The 19,428-nt window shown below is 46.7% G+C and overlaps 1 protein-coding gene and 1 long non-coding RNA gene across 2 annotated transcripts in view; one reads left to right on the forward strand and one right to left on the reverse strand.

Moving 5' to 3' along the window:
• Positions 1-14,968, reverse strand: part of HS3ST1 (heparan sulfate-glucosamine 3-sulfotransferase 1) — a 29,836-nt gene extending 14,868 nt beyond the window's left edge. The window contains 2 exon segments of the mRNA XM_032494012.1: positions 13,911-13,991; positions 14,294-14,968. The gene's annotated coding sequence lies outside the window, so the exon portion shown is untranslated.
• On the forward strand, positions 14,589-18,966 carry LOC116667961. The gene is made up of 2 exons (XR_004324965.1): positions 14,589-14,730; positions 14,996-18,966. It is a non-coding gene; the product is annotated as an uncharacterized LOC116667961 (long non-coding RNA).
• Positions 18,967-19,428: the final 462 nt, after the last annotated feature.

Consider the following 19,428-nt stretch of genomic DNA (forward strand, 5'->3'; position numbering starts at 1 on the left):
AGTTTTCAAGACGTCCTGCGACTCTCACCCTCTGAAAGCCATTGACACACTAGCGAGGCCAACACGCACCTTGAGGTCCTGCCACGCGATGCTTCCTTGATGACGAGTTTCCAAAGGTGTCAAAAGAATAAAGCTGACTGTAGCCCCCGTGGGCACTGGGCCACCTGGCTTTCCTCCTTTGACCACCACTTTCCTTCCCCATCAGCTGCTGGGAAAACACAGGCCTGGCTTTGTACTCCAGGCAGGCAGCAGACCCAAACCAGCGCTCGGGGCCACCGTCCCACGGGAAAGGAGGGGCTTGGCCAAAGAACAAGGGTTCAAATGAAGTGTTTTTAGCTGCAATTTCTGCTCTGGCTTTCGACAAGTCTTCTTCCAATGTTTAGGGTCACAGGGGGCAAGACATTTCATAATGCGAGTCACTAAATTAGATTTCAAGATTTCTCCTTCCACGTATTACCCCTGCTCTTCCATCAGGCACCACTCAGGAGTGTATGTCATTCGCTCGGGACGCAGACACCAGGCCTCCTGAGAGCAGGTCCCTTCCGGGCGTCACCCAGGGATACGGGGAGGAGCTAGGTCTCTCCTCAGCCCCCAGAAGCCCACTGTCAAAGGGGCAAGATGGGTGTGGAAATAAATACTTCCAGCCGAGTGAGATGGCGGAGGCTCTGGGATGGACACTTTTGGCAACTTAAAGGGAGCCAGGAAGAGAAAGCTTGGGACATGCTTCATGGAAAACACCCGAGAAACATTCAGAGGTCTGATGAGGACAAAAACCAAGTTTAACACTTTTTAAGTGACTTCCAGGCTAAAGTATATAAACAGAAAAATAGAGAAATAAACAGAATAATGTGGGACGATCAAAGCAAGTGAGTTGACGTCTGCTGGGGTTTCAGTCCTGGCTTAGTTATTTGATCGCAGAAAAGCGACGCGCCTCTCTGGGTTGTAATTTTTCTCATCCAAAGAAAGGGGATGCTTCCTACCAATTTGAAAATTAAACGTAATATTAAAGAAAAACGCCTTGGCCCACCTGACACAGGGTAGACCCTCCAAACATAGGAGCTGGAGAATAGTCATGCGATCAATAGTAGCGTGATGATGTTAGAGAAGAGAAAAATAGAAGAACAATAATCACAATTAAAATGTAGATTTTATAACAACTAGGCTTCCTAAATGACTTCCAAAAATTGACAAGAAAAACCATTCTTCAGGGAAAGTGGAACGTTTTGAGCATTGAGAGCGATGTGGAGAGAGAGAGATGACAAAAAACAGCAGAATGAAAAACGCCAAGTGGCTCTTAGTCTAATGTGTTTGAAGGACAACTATTGTAAGACAATTAGCCTTTGCCCCATCTTTTGCAAAGGACAGTAAGGCCTCCTTAAGGAAGAGAAGGCAGCAGGTGAAGGCAATTCTGAACATGTGCGATTGTTTAAATCAGCAGAGCCGCAGCCGATGTAACCCGCATCCTGACCAACGGCTCGCTGCCAATCCAGAGCCCTCTGCCACTTCTGCTGGGATCTGTGCGGAGGGGGACGCGTGGCTGCGATCAGAGCAAGGCCAAGGCAGCTGCCACGTTCAAGACTAAACAGTGCAAAGCCACCCCTGGAACAGGGGCCTGCCAGGCCGGGGAAAGGCTGACACGCGCAGGGTGGCCTGCGATCAGGAAAGGACAGAGAGCCGGCTGGCACTGACTTTACCCAGAGGACATTTTTTGGGGTCACTTTCACTCCTTAGTGGGCCACCATGGATGGCTGCCCATCAGAGCTCAAGAAATCTGAACTGACACATCAGGCTTCTCTCAAACATGGATATTTCTGTGTAAGATAATGGTGCTTCCCCTCCCAGCCACTGTGACCCGAGGCTGTTTTCCTTCCTTCTCCCCACGCACATCCACATTCCACAGAGCAATCACGCACTGAGACCGTGGACCAGGCACCAGTGGGTGCAAATCTCTAAAAGCAGCAGTTTATCCCGCTCTCCTGGGGCAGCTGTTTCCTGAGGGATGCAGCCAAGACCACAAGCAATTAGAGCAACGTCTCTGTGCCAAACGGAGCACTCCAGGAGGACTGAGCAAACCCTGCCCCGCTGGCTAGGGAGGCTCAGATAGACCCCACATCTCAGTGCTTCCTCCCCTCGGATGCGTGTGTACACCCAGGTGGGTGGCAGGACTCTATCCACTCAAGGCTCTTGGAGACTCAGAAAGACAGGACACCGGCTGCCTTGGACGGTGAGGGCACCGTGCAGATGGAGGAGAAAATGCGGAGCCTGGGCTGGCCCTTCGTTTCCCCTCACATCCACTGCCTGCAGCGAGTCACAGGGCCACACTGACCTACAGATAGGAAAAGTGCAACCCTACTACGTGCCTGGAAGAGAGAGAGCCACCGGGCTGCCCCCATGCAGTGGGGGGATGGGAGAGCATCCAGTACAGACCTGAGGGAAAGACAGAATCTGGGCCTAATGAGAAAGCGAGGAGGCTGGCGGAGGAAACAGCATGGGCTGAGGGTGGGAGCGTCCAGGTTCCTGATTTATCTGGGGGACAGTGGGCAGCCCTACAGTTGGAACACAAGGTGTGTGTACAGAACAAAGGATGGCGAAGGATGAGTCGTGAAAGATCAGGACTTGAATTGCATCGTCACTTGTACTATATTAAAAAAAAAAAAAACAGCAAAAGAAAAGCTAGGTTCTGTGCAACCGCCATGTGCATTAAATGCTCTGTCTGCATCACCACATTTAATCCTGACAAATCTATAAAACAGAATATGTTGCGGTCCTTAGTTTTCTTAATTCAACAATTATTTCTTGGGTGCCAACTGCCTGCCAGGCACTGGTTCAGAATTGATCCAGGTCTGAGGGGTCCAGACACAGCCTCCATCTTTCTACAATTCCATCTACTAGAACAGATTAAACATTAAATAAATAAGTGTATGAAAAAATACATAATTAAAAATTACAACGAGTATGTAAGGTTTAGGGAGTTGGTTACCTTGCCCAAAGGGATACCGTGATGAACAGATGTGGCTGGGCCCAGATCGCTTCTGCATTTAGGAGTCCTGCACGTAAACACTAACATTGCAAATAATAGGGGTCTATAGGACATTTGCATCAGGGGACAGGGCAGGGACCTGATGATGTTTCTCTTTTGCAAAGACTGCTCAGGTCAGAGCTAGAGAAATCAACATAGAGAAATACTGCAGACGGCAAATGGTTGTAAAAGTTATGGAGCTGGGGATGGAAAGAAAAGCAAAGCCAGAAGAAGACAAGATTCGCATTTTAGCTGAAGACAGCAATGAAAGAGGCATTATAAATCTTGGCAGAACCCATCACCAACTGCAAGATACAAACATAAACGTAATAGTTGTTCAAAGACAAGAGGGACCTGCTCAGGATTAGCGTATTCAGTTAATGGTCCTCTTCCACGGGTGGCCTCAGTTTCTTCTGGAATTCTGGCCTGTGGGCATGTGACCATGTTTTTGGCTGATGGGACCTACAGAGGAATTCTCTGTAGGCTTTTGAGAAGGGTTTCCTCCCCTGATTAAAAGAAGACGGTTTCCTAGCATTGCTCTCTTCCTGTGTTAGAGCAGGGTGATGAAGGAGGCTGCTGGGGGCACCGTGGTCCTCTTACCAGGGGGACGGGGATCGGCAGAAGGAGGAGGTGGACTGGAAGGCGACACACAGCTAGACCCTTAATGACACCTTTTATCTGCTTCTCTCACAAAGTCAGGCTAGCCAGCAAGAAAAGCTAACAATCACTACAGAGTGCGGCATTAGAGATACTTAGTAACAGATCCTCAAATCAGTGTTTTACATGTGTTATCAAATGTGATACAAAAATAATTAAATAACACCATTTGCAGCAACAGAGACGGACCTGGAGATCGTCACACTAAGTGAAGTAAGCCAGCAAGAGAAAGAGAAATACCATATGATAACATTTATATGTGGAATCTAAAAAAAGGCACAAGTGAACTTATTTACAAAACAGAGACAGACTCACAGACACGGAAAACAAACTTATGGTTACCCAGAGGGGAAAGGGAGGTGGAAGGATAAATTGGGAGTTCAGGATTTGCAGATTCTAACTACTATATATAAAATAAACAACAGGTCCAACTGTATAGCGCAGGGAACTATATTCAATATCTTACAATAGCCTATAATAAAAAATCATATGAAAGGATGTATGTATAATGGAATTATTATAATGTACACCAGAAATTAACACAACATTGTGAATCAACTATACCTTCATAATAAAGAACATTTAAAGTTTAAAAAAAGTTAAAATTAAAAAAATGTGATTTTTTGAAACAAAATTTCCGTGGGGAAGTATAACTCCACTTAGCAAGTGAGGCAATTGAGATTCAGAAAAACAAACTCATTTCCCCGCCTCAAGTCAGATACCTCAAGTAATACACTGCCTTCTGGAGCTGGAGCCATTCTCCTGTGCTGTGAACTCCGAAGTGCTCTGGCCCTGAAGGGGCTCCCCACTCGCCGAAGGTCTGAGGAGGAGGCACCCGTCCCCCCAGAAAAGGTCAGTTCCTGTGATGCGTGTGTAGATGGGGCTGAGAGAGCAGGAGGGAGGGGACCTTCCCAGAGAGAAATTGGGGCAGGAGAGGTGCCACCCTGAAACTCATCTTTAAGAAGGCCCCTCATTTAATGAATGGAAATATAAAACCCAACACAAATAACAAGCCCCTTCATGGCAAGAGGGGCACCATGGCTGGTGCCATCACCAGATGGCACTGGGTTCTCTTGTCTCCAGTTTTCATCCAGGACTTTGTGCTGTCATAGGACAGGGAGAAAGGCCGGAGCTCCCTGTTTCTATTACATTCCGTATTCTTTCCAGTTTCACCATAACAGTTTTTGCATTCTTCCCTCAGGGCCATGGGCATTAAGTCAGGGTCCTGAGAAGCCTTGGGAGGGGGAGAGGGCATGCCATTTACTTAAATGACCCAGTCCAGATTTAGTCAGGGACTCTTGCCCGTTCTTTGAATCCTCCGCTGCTTCTAATGGTTTCCTGTCCTGTCTTCTCCTCTGTCCTCTCTCTTCTCTGGTTCTCTCTCGCCCTCCCTTTCTCTCTGTACTTTGTCCCTGTCTTCCCCTAACACTCCTGCCATACCTTGTCCGCACTGATGCTTCTAATCTGTTGATCCAAAAAATGAAATACTAAGAATAAGGTTTGCTTGAATTCTATAAATTAAGACTAGAGAAACAAAGGGCAAAGGACTTAGACAGTCTCCCATGAATATGATGCAAAGACTCAGTCCATGGTCTCTGTGACATGACACCGACTTTGCAATCTAGAGGTCTACACTGCTTTCTTTTGTCATCTCATATTAAGAAGTTTTCAAAGCACAAAGTATCTCTTCAGTGAACTCAGTGGAGCTATTAAGCACTTTAAAAAAAAAATGCTGACTATGAGCCAAACACTGTGTAAATGCTTACTTGGTTTGATGTGCACTAAGCAATCCTCTGCTATAAATTTTAATTACACCCATTTTGAAGAGGTGGAGACTGAGGCTTAAAGATGAGAACTAACTCGCCTCCTATTGCGTGGCTGAGAAGAAACACAGCGGATCTAACCGGATCTCTCTGGTTAATTAAGGCTACATGCTCAACCACCACCCTGTTTTCCCTTTCTGGTCCACATTCCACATAAACACACTGCTAGGAAGCAGCCCAGGTTAAGTGAGGAGTTAGATGCAACAGAAAGGGATTCTTTTGGCGTGAGTAATATTTCACTGCTGAAGAAAGCATAAAGCTCTGCTTGAGAAAGCCGGCCCGCGACCAGAGTCTTGCTTCGTTAGCTCCCCACCAGGGTATTATCTGACATGGAAACACAACGTTTTCATAGCCATCCTCAGAACAATATATTCATTCCAGCAGTCCTGGGGAGAGCTTGGCTCAGTTTATAACCCGAGGTCACCTACTCGGGAGGAGTGAGTCTGAAAGGGCCTCTCACTGTTTTATTAGCTTTGGATTCTTCTGATGAGGGAGAAATTACACGTGTGAGTCCTCAAAGCACAAAGTGTCCCTTCAGCGTGCTCAGTGGAGCCCTTGTATGAGCCTGGTTGTTTCAATTCCAGCCCTACAGTAACAAGCTCGGAGCAATATTTGTTTGAATGACGTGCTGTGTTAGTGGACTGGACGCTCTCCCCAGGTGGCCTCACGGGGTTGAAATGCCTTCTTCCCAACGGGTGTTGGGAATAATCTTGTGTGTGCACGGGAGAGGAACAGACCTGCTTATTAAACACCCTGAGAGATCTGGCTTGGTCCACACTTCTTTTAGCAAATAAGTAAGCATGCTTTGGTTTGATCTGTTGCTTGGGGTGATGTGTTGCTTAGCTCATCAGAGACCAGACACATTTTCTCCTTGGCCCATAGCCTGGCTAAGTCATTTTGCCTCCAAATCACCACACTCTCCCCTCTTTAACTGCCTTTTCACCAAAGGCATCACCCAGAACTGTCATCACAAGAATAGAGATGTTTTAATAAAATATAGGACTTCCAGTTACATTTAAGTCTCAGGAAAAACAATGAATCATGTCTAAATATTGAGTATCTGGGATGTACACCTAGACTGACACATTATGTGTTATTTATCTGGAGTTCAAATTTAACGGAGTGTCCTTATTTCTGTTTGTAAAATCCGGGCACTCTGCACAAGAAGAATATAAGTTTTCTCGAGCATTATGCTTGGTGTTTTAAATTAGCAATCTCCTTTAATCCTCATTAGAATGTTGAAAAATCCGAGCCCCAGAAAAACTGTTTTATTTCTCAGGATGATACAATCAGTAAGGCAGGAGATCAGAAGTTCAAACAGATGTGACTTCAAAAGCCATGCTCTTTCCACCCCAAGAATAACTCCAGCATATAATTCTAGAAATCTGTCATTGACAGCTTCTCCCTCCCTCCTGTCCGGGACACTGGGAAAAACTGGGTTTCAGATGTCATTTAAATCAAGTGCAGGTGAGTTTTCCAGAGCAGGAGCGAGCCTGCTTTCAGTCCAGGCCCCTCAAGTGTTCATTTTTCTGAGCGCAGCAAGAAGAGCGTGCCTTTTCACTCCAGCTGCATCTGCAAACACCTTTCTCCCACTGCATTTGAACTGCTGAGACAGGACTCTGATTTACTCTCCTAAGGAGTGAAGACATTTACATAAAACACCCTACTGCAGGCTGGCCTAATTCACAGGAATTCTCCGGGAAATTCAGCAAGACACAAAACGCATCTCGGAAAGTGCTGAAATGGAAGTTCTGAACGGATAAAAGGAGGCATGAACGTTTTGAATCTAAATATAGTTCTCAGCTTATGAAAAGGTGGGCTGCTCTGTCCTCCAGGGATTGAACCATCTCCACCTTGAGCCAGCTGCTCACTGCAGGTGGAGTGTCACGACCACCGTGGATCCGGGGTCTGCTGCCTTCGCTCTGAGGATCTGAGATCTAACCGCTTCACTTCTGGATCTCAGTTCCCTTAAATATAAATTGAAGATGCTAAGAGCTCCCTGTCTCCCTTGAAGGACTGGGCACAGGAGGAAAACGAGACAGTGGATATTCGTGTACTAGGTGGAAGTATAGAGTTATTGTTTTCATTCTTCTCTCTCTTTTTTTTTTCATTTTAAAATTCTTTTTTAATTGTTTCCATTCTTTTTATGCCCAAATACTTTTGTGCCGACAGGATCTAGTCAGGAAAGGTTTTGTGTTTAACATGTCACTTACTCACCTGGGCTGACAGCATTGGGAACCCCTATAATGGACCACTGAGGTCTCACCTAGGGGTGGGGCCGTATTTTGACCCTTGTATGATCATTCTTTGGCTTTTTGTCTCCAAGCCTCTCTCCTTCCTCAAGTATCTCTTTCCCCTTGAAGCCGTTCCTAATTCCCCAGACAGAAATGTTGCCTCTTGTTTCTTTTCTGAGCAACTACTTGGAACCAGACACGCTGCTCGGGACGGGAGAAACAAGCCCGCACCTGCAGGTGCCTGCACACCCAGGGCGCAGTCTGCCGGGGGAGTGAGAGGTAGTGAGCCAACCAAGTAACAAGGTGACTCCAGATAATCACTGCGGCTATGGAAGAGACTGTTGCAATGGAAGAAATAAATAGGGTGATTGGAGGGAAGGTTTTCTCAAAGACAATGTGACCTGATGACCGGCAAAGGCCCACGTAGGATGCGTTTCTCACCTCATATGCAAAAAATCGCTGATTTATCTGATCACCATACTAAGCTTTAAGTTCATCAAGAACAAGCACTATTTTTTAATCTTCTGCACAACTGCCCTGAACAGTCACTATCAAACGTGGGGCTGACTTGGGAGAGGGGGTATGAGAGTTTCAAAGGGCACAAGTACTTTTCATGCTTAGAACAGACTTTTTAAATAGTTCATTTTTGTGATACAAAAAGAAATTAATGAAATTTGGTCATAATACAAAATGTCATGGCTAGGTAAAAAAAAAAAAAATTAAAGTTTAAAAAACTCTCCACTGATGATGGGGTACAGGCTTCAAAGAGGTTGAGAAGCACAGACCTAAACAGTTCCTGGTACATATCAGATGCCCAATTAAAAAAGTGCTCAAGGGTCAAAACTCAGTAGTTGCAACATCCTTCCCACCCTCCTCACTCATGTTCGCCGTCGACTCCTTGGTGGTCATTTGTTAACGTCCTCCACGCTGGTCCACAGCTTCCCTGAGGACTGGCCCTTGGTTGGTTTTACTGGTTCATATATTCAAGCACCTAATCCAGTGCCTGGCAGCAGGTGGACACGCAGTGAACATGATCGATAGTTGATTTCATTAAAATTAAGAGTATAGTCTGTTATTAGAAATTTATCAGCCATAGCAACTCCCAGAATATAATCAAGGGTCCAAACCCCCAACACCCTAACATCTTTTATGTCGGACAAGGAAACCTGACTTTGGTTATGTTGAGTCAGAGACTGAACTTGGAGATTCCTGGCCACTTGCCTAAGGTTTTATCCCAGCACCTAACATTTCATATGGCTTTCCCTGGACTTATTTTTCCTTTTAGCACATCACTATCTAATCTAGGATGGATTGTCCATATCCATCTTGCTTTTTCCTGTCTCTTCCACTGGAAGATAAGCAGAAGGGCAAGGATTTCCATCTGTTTTATTCCCTATTGAGTCACCAGGGAGTAGAGCAACACTTGGTACATGACTGGAACTCAATAAAACACGGGTTAAAGGGGTAAATGTGATTGGCGTAACTGCTTACAGGACAGAGAAGAGGCAGACCACAAATAAACCCTCTGTAAAAGTGAAGGTTAACTCATTGGTACAGGGTCTACACCACACTCTCGACACACCCCGGCCTAGATTTTCTGAATAACTGATTTTACTGAGTCTCATATTCCAACCAATTTCTTTTCTATCCTCAGAACCTGGGGGCCATGAATTGGGGCCTGTGGGACATAGATGAGGAGGCCGACCTTACAGAAGTGTTTTCTTTGGCCCACACAATAAATTTTTTTAAACACTGAATTAGCTGCTGGCACTGAAAAGTCAGCAGAATCTACATAAAATTGTGAACACAAAGCCTATATGGAAAAGAAAAAATCGGATGCCACAAGACAGGGCCTGAGTTCCGACTTGTGTGCTGGTTTGGAGCTGAAGCATCCCCTGACCCAGCCTGTCCCGGGTCCCTTTTCCTTCAGGCTATTACTTGCCAGGCTGCTGAAGGCATTTGAGTGAGCGACCCCTGCTGGAAAGTTCCCAAAGTGCATATACAACATGGGAGGGGAAAAAAAAAAGTAAAGATGCCCACTGGGATCTATTTCTGTTATGTTCAGGCTATTTCTTGGAAGAATAATGCATTCATTTCTCTAGAACTCTTGTCGTATCACATAACTATTGACAAACTATGGCCCAGTAAATGTGATTCTAACGGCCTGATAAAGCTATGCTATGAGCTCTAATTCCCCGGGGATAGAGGAAGCTGAGAAGGCTTCATGCCAGAGGCAGGACCGAAGATGAATTGTGAGAGGCTATGTATGCATCAGCTGGTTACAATTTCGGCTAAATCAGATAGAGGAGGAATTTACTTGAAGACTATGAGTCACCGCTGGGAATTAACGATAAGCTGAAATGCCAGCCTGGAAACAAGAAGGAACGAAGGGAACCAGGGAACGCGTCAGGACCAAGCCACAGGAACAGCACCCCTGGGACATCCTGGGACATTGAGGCTGCTGCTGCTGCCACTTATTTCATGACCCATGGTGGTAAAGAAATGCTCAGCTGTCCTTTTGTCCTTTAGCTAGTCCCTCAAGTTTCCAAGTCTCAGACAGGATCATCCACCTGAGCCCTGGTTCAGAGCTCGGAGATATGGAGATACAGACACAGAGGAAGAGCCCTGCCTCCTATGGAAAAGTCCCCTTAGAAGGGGAGGGTGGTATCCTCTGAATACGAAGGCTGTTCAGTTTCTGGGAAACTTCTAAAATGCAAAAGTGCATGGAGTAGGAGAACTGTGAGTGGAGGTGGAAGGGAGGGGGCCATGCAGGCAGTACAGTGGAATGGAATGAGAACAGACAGACCTGAACTCCAATCTGGAATCCTCTGTACCTTCAGAAAATTAAGTAACTTTTCTAATCGGCAGATTCCAAATCTTTAAAATAGAAATGATGCCATCTGCCTGTGCACAGCACAGGGTTGCTGTGAAGATCCAGCTCAGTCATTCATTCACTTATTTCAAAAATACTTATCAAGCATTTATTAAGTGTCAGGCCCTTCGCTAGGTCCTGGGGACCGATGTGGAACAACAGAAATGCAATAGAGAGACGGTGCTTTATGCTGATGACAGACTTCGACAAGGGAGACCTAGGTCATCTCCTGAAACTGATCATGCATCACTTTTTCCCAACTGATACACCCATTTGCAACTTTCCTCCTTTTCGGTTAATCAATATTAGGGCCCTTCCCGAAACATATTTTCTTAAGACATATGAAATGCACTAAGCTAAAAAGAGAAAAAAAAAACTTAAAAACTTTAACTCTGATCCTACAATCAAGAAACTAATGGCTCTGAGAAGCCGTGAAGCCTGATGCTGGTGGGTTTCAGGTAGCATAATCACAAGGAGATACTGGCCTATTGTATGAAATCCTCTCCCTCATTTAATGTTTAGCATATGCAATCCACACAGACTGTTCACAAACTACAAAATTAGCATTAAAATAGACCAAATGAAATTTGCAGGAAAAGCAAGTTAAGTAATTCTGTACATTTTTTCACCAGTGTTTTAGAACTGCCATAATGCTCTGTACATACATTTTTTTTTTTTTTACTTTCTCATAATAATCTTTCAATCTATATTTTGCCAGGGAAGAGTCTGAGGCCCAGAGAGGGAAAAATAATTTGTTTAGGGTCCTGGGGCAAGAATCCAACTCCAAATCCAGCTAGCCATCTTACCATTCATTCCCCACTTGATTGTAGGAAAAGGTTGGCCTGGCTAGGAAGTAGGGATTCATCCCTGGGATTGAAGGAAGATACTCACATCCAACCCAGATCTCTCCCAGTAGCAGCTGGAAAGTTACAGCTTTCCACAAGAGCTGGAAAGTCACGGCATTTCCCACAGAGCAGCTAGAAGGCTGCTTCTCTCCAAGACTGCTACTCGCCTTTACTTCTCCAAGACTGCCTTTCAAACAAACATCCTGGCTTAGTAGCATGCCCTGAAACCTGGATTCTCAGCCCTGACCCCAAATACAGACTCAGTTCCATCAGGACATCAGTACCTTTCATTGTCCCTCTGTCCAAACTGGCCTCAATAAAAAGAGCATGACTCAGTACTCAGTGTGGGTTTGTGCCACCCTGGGCAGAATTCTGGAAAGGGCACGGTGCACCAATCGAGCAATTTTATGTCAGCCAGTCCATATTCCTAGCCCCTTTCTAGTCCCATCAAATTTTAATTCAAGATAAAGACTTCCACATTGTGTTTCCCTTCAAGGAGCTCTTAAGGACTTTTCCAGTAAGATAATTTCTTCTTTTGATAACAAAAGCACATCCCCCGTTAATATTGTAGAGTCCAAGTAAAGGGTTCCTGAACATCTACAATGCGGAGGACTTGAAGTTTTATACAGGGCATAATAACAGCACAGCTAAGAGCCCTGGGCTTTTCCTGATCCTCTGCAAGTTCAAGGTAGCACTTTCTCACCAGTTTCCCAAGCAACGAATCTCCCATCTTAAAGCTACAGTGTTCTGTACACCAGGCAGCTTCAGTCTGGATCTGAAGCCCAGAAACACTGCAGAAGATGCCTCAGTAAGGTACCCTCACTGGATACTACTGTCTGTTGTAATTAACTGCTTCGACTTAAGAGTGCTTAGTCACGAAGTTGTGGATCCCAGTTGAACTTGGCAGAAAGAGTTAGAGGGCACCCACTGAAGCCCTGTGAGGCTCCTTGAGAAGCTCATCTTTCTCTGCCTAGCGCTGGAGAAAATCTTATGTAACACAATGGTCCAGTTTCAATATGTTATTTCTGCAATCCTAAGGGCAGGGGCAAAAAATCTAAGCACTGGAAATACAAAGAGTAAGTCGGGGATTTGCAGCTGAAGAGTCCACCGCCTGGAATTTCACTAGGTCAGGCTTATTCGCATCACACCCAATCATTATTGAGAAACCAGAAAGCAAGACAAATTCCGAACGCCAAAGGATGGGCTTTAGAAATGCAGGGAGGCAGAAATTGTGTTATCTCCCCCTCTTTTTTTTTTTTTTTTTTTGGATGAAATTCCTGACATTAACCCTTGGGTGGAAGTTGGTAACTGCATTTCAACAAAATAAGGTAAGATTTGGCTGCAAAGCAAGAACGCCAAGTAGGACCCAAAAGATTCTGCGGCTAAACGTGCGATGGCCACAAAAGCAGCCGAGGACCGGCGCCCGGGCGCCGAGGGACTCTCATGAGGATCTGCTCCCGCAGCGAGCGGAGAGCGGAGCCGCCGGGCAAGTGGTGCCTGGTTTCGAGAGCTCTGGCTGCCAGAGGAGGAGCGGGCGCACTCCCTCCTCATCCCTTGGCTGTTCCTCGCGGCTGCTCCCTGCTAGCAGGGAACCGCTTCTGGGGGAGCAGCGAGAAGGCAGGAGATTTGGAGTCGCCTCCCCAGAACCCCCCCCCCCCAAAAGCATCTCTGTACAAGTAGTGGATAAAAATAGCCAGCGGATAACGCTGGGGGGAGGAGCGAGACTCGAGCGAGGCAAAGCAAGGATAAGACTGGTCCTGCAAAGTGGAGGGCGGAGGAAGAGGAGATGCAGTCTTCTCCCGAGAGAGGGGCCTGGGTATGCGAGAAAGCGTGGAGGCCCACCCGGCGGAGGGGATGCGATGGAAGACGTACAGAGCCGGCAAACAACTGCAGAGCCCAGTACACCTAACACCCCATGCCCTGCGTCCCGGGTTTGCTCCCGCCTGCTCCTCCATCCCGTTTTTTGCCGGCTCTAGAAGCGGTCCTCAGGCTCCCGGGACAGGCTGGGACCGAAAGAGGGAGCAGCGACGGTCTGCCCCCTGGCTGGGAGAGCGCACCTGGAGACTGTCAGGCTCCGCGAGCGAGCGTGCCCCTGGTTCGGAGCAAGGGGTCTACACGCTCCCACCACGGGTTGGAGCCCCGCCTCCCCTCACCCTCATCTGCCGTCACTACCCAAGGTGCTCGAAATAGAAACAGAGGCAAAAAAAAAAAAAAAAAAAAAAAAAGGTAAAAAGTGACATGAAAAATCAGAACCGTGCAGTAACTGGCATTAGGGAAAGAGGCTACTTACAGTCTGTCGCCTCAATCTCTCTCCGAGCATCCCCACCCCTCGGGGGATGCCCCATCCCTTCTCTACTCCAAAAGCAAACCAGAACAAGGCTTCCCCACCCTGGATGCTCCCTCAACAGACTGACTTTTTGCTGACTGCATCCCCGCTCCAGTTCCCAGCCAAAGTGGTACCTGGGCTTCGCTGCGCTTTGCGGTCCTGCTGCCCCGCACGATCCTAGGGAGAAGCGTTGGGCAGGAGCGAACCTCCTGACTCTGCTGGGGAGTAAGAAAAAAAAATCCAGTCCACTAAGTCAGAAACCTGGGTACCTGCCGTAAAAACCCGTCCCTGAAGACTTGCAGAGCTGAGGAGCCGAGGCAGGAGGTGAGGAGGATGGGGAAACCCCTGGTCTCTCTTTCCTTTTCCCCACTACGTGTACTCCACTTGCTCCAGCCCGGGCTCACCTTGGGCTCTGCGCTGGCCCTAAGTCCGGTATGCCAAGTCGGGGCACCTCGATCGCCCCTCGCCTTGCCACTCCCCAGACTGGCGGCCCCCGCCCCGCGCGCGCCGCACTCACCTGAGCCGCGCCACCTTCTAGCCGGTCCGGGGCCCGAAGTCGGCTCTCGGGCTGGGCCATGGGCAGCGCCGTGGAGCTCCGGCGGCCGGCGGAGTGAGCTTCGGCACGACCCTGCGCAGGCGGTGAGGCACGGGCGCCGGCACCCACTGCGACCCGGCAGTGGCGGCGGTTCGTGGCTGCCCGCGCGCCGGGGACTTTGCAGACGCGAGGCTAGGAGATCAGACCCGCGAAGGGGAGGAGCAGGAGGAGGAGCAGGAGCAGGAGGAGGGGACCGAGGAGGCCGGGTCCTGAGGGAGAGCGCGTGGGGCAGTGGAGGAACGCGAGCGCCCACTGCTGCCCGGCCCGCTCCGGTGCTGCCCCGAGCAGGGCCGCTTGGGGCCCGGCTAGCTTCTCTGCGCTCCAGGCGGCCGGGCTGGGCTCTCGGCTCCCGCTGACAGGTATGGAAAGAGTTGGTTCCTCCCACTCGGCGAGGCAGGTCCTCGGGTTTCAATCCTGGGAGGTTAGGGGCATTGGGGAGAGGGCCAGCACGGCCGGGAGGGTGGGGTCGCCGCAAACCTGGCACGTCCCGTCTATCCCCTCACTCTTGCTAGGGAAGGGTCGGTTCGAACCTCGAGCCCCCGTCTTCTTCCACTTTCCAGCCTCGCAAGGTCCCCGGGACCTGCGCCCCTCCCACGTGCGTCAGCAATGCCTTTTTCCTTCCAGGCAGGTGCCCCCCTTAGGCGTCGCTGCTCCCTGCACCGCCCAGGGGGAGCCGGGCTGGGACGCCAGCGGCCACGCAGCCTGGGTCGGAATGCGCGCGAGGAGCCGGCTCCTGAGCGCTCCGTGTCGCCATTGAACGCGCCACCCCCCTTCGGTTTCGAGTCCGGGAGTGGATGCCGATTCACCAGGAGTGCCACGGCTAGTGCACCAGAACTGCAAACGTCAGCTCGGAAATTAAGCAGGGTATCCCTGCCGCCTCCCCCCGTTCTCATAGCTGGGAAGTTTTGTGTGAGAACTAGATCGCAATCAGTAGTTCAATTTCAGATTTAAGATTTCCAGGCGCCTGGAGTCTCCTTGGAGAAGCTGGGTTGCCTGTTTACTCGAGCCAAAGCAAGTCGTCTTCAAAGGAAGATCAGCCAACACGTAAAAAAGAAAAAGAAAGAAAGAAAAGAAAAAAGAGAAAAATGACAAATGAACATCAAAGAAATTTATTTTAGATGAGATTTCACTTGATCTTCCATCTTAAATGTTGGAAGATAAATATTTGGAAGAATTCGAGTTTGTCCTTTAAGATTAAAAAAATAACTTTTCTTAGATTACAAATACTCTCCCATCTAAGTAGTGGATCTTATAGGAAATTGACCATCTCCTTATGCAATGTTACTCTTTTAGAAAGCAAAGCCATGACCAGCATTTTCTGACTATCTAATAAAGCCAGTGGCATCTGAGAGGCCAAGGCCAAGTCTTATTTTGGAAAATAAGCTTTTAGGGGTTTTAATGATCGTGGTTGCTTCTCTGAGCTAGACTAATGTTGACATACTTATTTTAGGTAAAAATAAATAAATAAGCAAATTATACAGGAAATTATATATATATATATATGTAAAGAAAAAGAGAGAAAGAAAAATACATATATATTTGTATTTTAAAAAGTCACTTTACTCAGACTTGTGGTTGGGGGTTGGGATTGGAGGAAGGTGGTCAAAAGTACAAACTGCCAGTTACACGTCCCAGAGATGTGCTGTACAACATGGTGACTGTAGCTGGCACTGCTGTATGGTATATAGGGAAGCAGTTAGTAGAGTAAATCCTAAGAGTTCTCATAACAAAGAGAACTTTTCCCTTCATTCTTTTCTCCTTCCTTTTCTTTGCATTGTGTCTATATGAGAAGATAGATGTTAGCCAAACCTATCCTGGTAATCATTTCACAGTATGTGTAAATCAAACCATCATGCTCTATGCCTTAAACGTATACAGGGATAAATGTCAATTATTTCTCAGTAATACTGGGAAAAGCAAAGTCAGTTTAAAGCCCCTCTTTGAAAAGCCTAAGCATTTAAATTTACATTCGCTTTAAAAGAAGTGTTTTTTCTCCCCCATTCTGTGAAGCTGTGTAAAATCATGTGTGAGGTTGTGCGGGTCAAATGGTAGTTTAAGATATGCCCCTGCCAATTCCTGGTGTCCTTGAGCCCCTACCAGCAGCTAAGCCCAGTGCAGATCATGAGTTCTTCAGAAACAGGGAGTGGCTTTGATGTTCTAAGTTGGCATGATTGCTTTTCCTTAAGAGTTCAAAGTGCTTTTGTGCCCGTAGTCTGAATTTCACAACTCATTTGTGAGATGCCCAGGGAGGCTGGAAGTGATTCCATTTGCACCCTGGGAGCCATGGGCAGGTTAGCCCATCTGCTTTGTTCTCCACAACAAGTCCTAAAAGGGAAGGAATGAGGACCTGTGGCCCCAGCCCTGAGTCTCTTTTACAAGCTTCACTCGCACCAAGTGACTCCAGGAAGATCCAGCAACTGGCAAGAACTGGAGGATTGGAATTTTAGCTTCTCTAATTTTTAAAATTTTAGCCAACATTCATTGATCAATGATCAATATTCTTAGATAAATAAGAAAGTATTCATTGGTCATTTTGTTCGTATTTAGCATTTTGTCTCTGCCAGAACAGTTGTTGTTTCTTCTTAACAGCTTTCCCTGACCTATTCCGGGCCTCCTCTGGGTTTTTTATCCACGCATTTACATATCACCAGAACTCAGCTTTGCTATAACAACACCAACAGTGGACTGAAAATATCTGCTTACAGATCTGTCTTCCCCATTAGATTAGAGGTGCTTTGAGCACAGGGACTACGATTTAGTTATCTCTTCCAGAATTTGGCATGGTGTCTGAAACAGTATACTCTCAAAAAGGTATGTAAACTGAACTTCCCTGAAGAAGTCATGCTTTAGGTCAGATATGGTTCCATCTCAAAGCCATCAGGGTAAGAACGGAGGCTTACAGGAGACAGAAGGATGGCCAGCTAGAAAAGTGGGTGTCACTCTCAGATGTGTGGCCTAAGGCTCTCTTACTCAGTGTTATGGGATAGAAAATGAAGGGGCTTTAGTCGATGATTTCTGATCTGCTCTTATTCTAAGATACTGGTCTTTTTTGAGCACCTACTCTGTGTTCAACACTGTGCCAGGTACTGAGAAAGAGATGGAAAGGTGAGACATCACCACTGCCCTAAGGGAGCAGGCAGTCTTATCTCAAGGAGAAAGAAGACAGACACCCACAACCCATCTTCACCAGAACTCTCTGGCATCAGTTCACCAGTAAACTGTGTTCTGCAGAGGATAAAGGCTGCAGGAGGAAATGGAAGCAGAAGCCACTGGCCAGTGCATTGGGTCAACCATCAGGAATACCCCAGCTGAGACTCAGCCAAGGCTGTGGTGTCAGGTCCTCCACCTGAATGGCATGAGCTGCACCTTTGCTTCTTGCACTGACCTTCTTAGGGACTACAATTTCCTCATTTTCCAAAAAACAAAACAAAGGCACAGGAGTTTAAAGTTGTGACATGAGTGAGGGGGAGAAATGAGGGCACCAGAGGAGGAAGTGATTTTATCCAAGGCCGTTCCCCTTCCAGTAAACCTTAGATTCCTAATCCAGTCCTCTTTGTAATTAAACAGCTTGCTTCTGTTATTTTGGGTTGTTTTCTCTCCCCCAAATATGTGATGAAAGAGAGAGGTCAGGAGAAAGGGAGATGAGGAGAGAGAAAGAGAGAGAGCCTGCTTCTTCGGAAGATGTCCAGGATCCACTCTCACTCTACCTGCCCGGGCTCAAGCGGATTTTATCTGTAAGGCTACACTGTACAGCTTCAGTCTCTCCTCCCTTAATGGCTGTTTGAATCTTTCAGGTTAATAGCCTAAGTATTAAGGAGTCCAATGGGATTCCTTATAAGCAGAGGAAATTGAGATCAGGTTAAAAATCCAATTTTAATAAACTTTCCAAGTCTTGATTTAGATGGTGCACTAATGGCTCTTAAGTGCTGATCACCTGAAAATTCAAACGTATTTTGAAAGGATCCTTGTTGTATGGGAAGTTTGATGGGTATTGTTTAATTGTGCCTTCCTGTCTGTGTAGAAAGACTCGTGTGTAAAACTGATGAGAGCAGATATGAAATGTGTCTGTCCACAGAGCTGGCTGGGTAGAGGAGAGGGCTTTGGGTTTGAGAGGTAATTTTCACTCATTTGACCAAAACAAAGAGTGCATGATTACACCGTGTGAAAGCAGTATCCTCAGATAACTCCTCTAATTTGATGGTGCTGAGGTCTAGAATTGTTTCGGTTTCTTTTGATTTGCTAATTAGCTGGAGCAGACGGCGTGTGAGAGAGAAAATGAGGGTCACATCCAGAAAACGTGTAGGATTGTGGGTCCTTCCAATCAGCACGCGCATCACGCGTCTCCCCCGCCAGCCCGTCCAATCTCCCACCTTTCTTTGTACGTCCTTGAAAACAGCCCACCCCTCTACGATTAACAGATGATGCGATTTCTTTTTTTTTCTGTAAACAGGATTTTCATCCCCTTCATGACACCAGTCATGTGTGGCTACACAGGGTTCAGTTCTAGCTTCTGCCTTTGTAAGAACTATCCCTTCAACCAAAATTAATTAATTACTTAAGTCATCCTTTAAAAATAAAATTATATTTCATGAAGACATTGGTGTAAAGGTAAATATATTACTTGTAGGTATTGAAATATTTTCTGAGACTGAAAAGTCTTTCTTCTTTTGATTTGAAAATAATTTAAAACATTTTTGAGAGGCCCCGAAATTACCTTGCGCATTCCTGACTCCTAATGGAGAGGTTGGCCCTGGCTAGATGCTGATCTTGTAGAGGACAATGCTTAATTGATTCGGGTAAAGTGTGTATGATAAATGCAATTTCATACTCATACTTTAGAGCCCATTTGTTGTGTTGGATAAACAACTCTAGACAACGCGCTGCTTTTATCTCTGATCCTGTGTCAAACTTTGCCCCAAATTACACCCATCAGTGCTGCAAAATTTACAATATTGCAGGCCTGAAGTGGTCCTCTTGTCCAAATTATTAGACCCTACTGAGGACTGGAAAGCCTCTGGGCAATGGGAAATTGTGTCACTAGCTTTGATTTCAGGTTA

Source organism: Camelus ferus, chromosome 2 (assembly GCF_009834535.1).
Source record: "Camelus ferus isolate YT-003-E chromosome 2, BCGSAC_Cfer_1.0, whole genome shotgun sequence".
NCBI lineage: Eukaryota > Metazoa > Chordata > Mammalia > Artiodactyla > Camelidae > Camelus > Camelus ferus.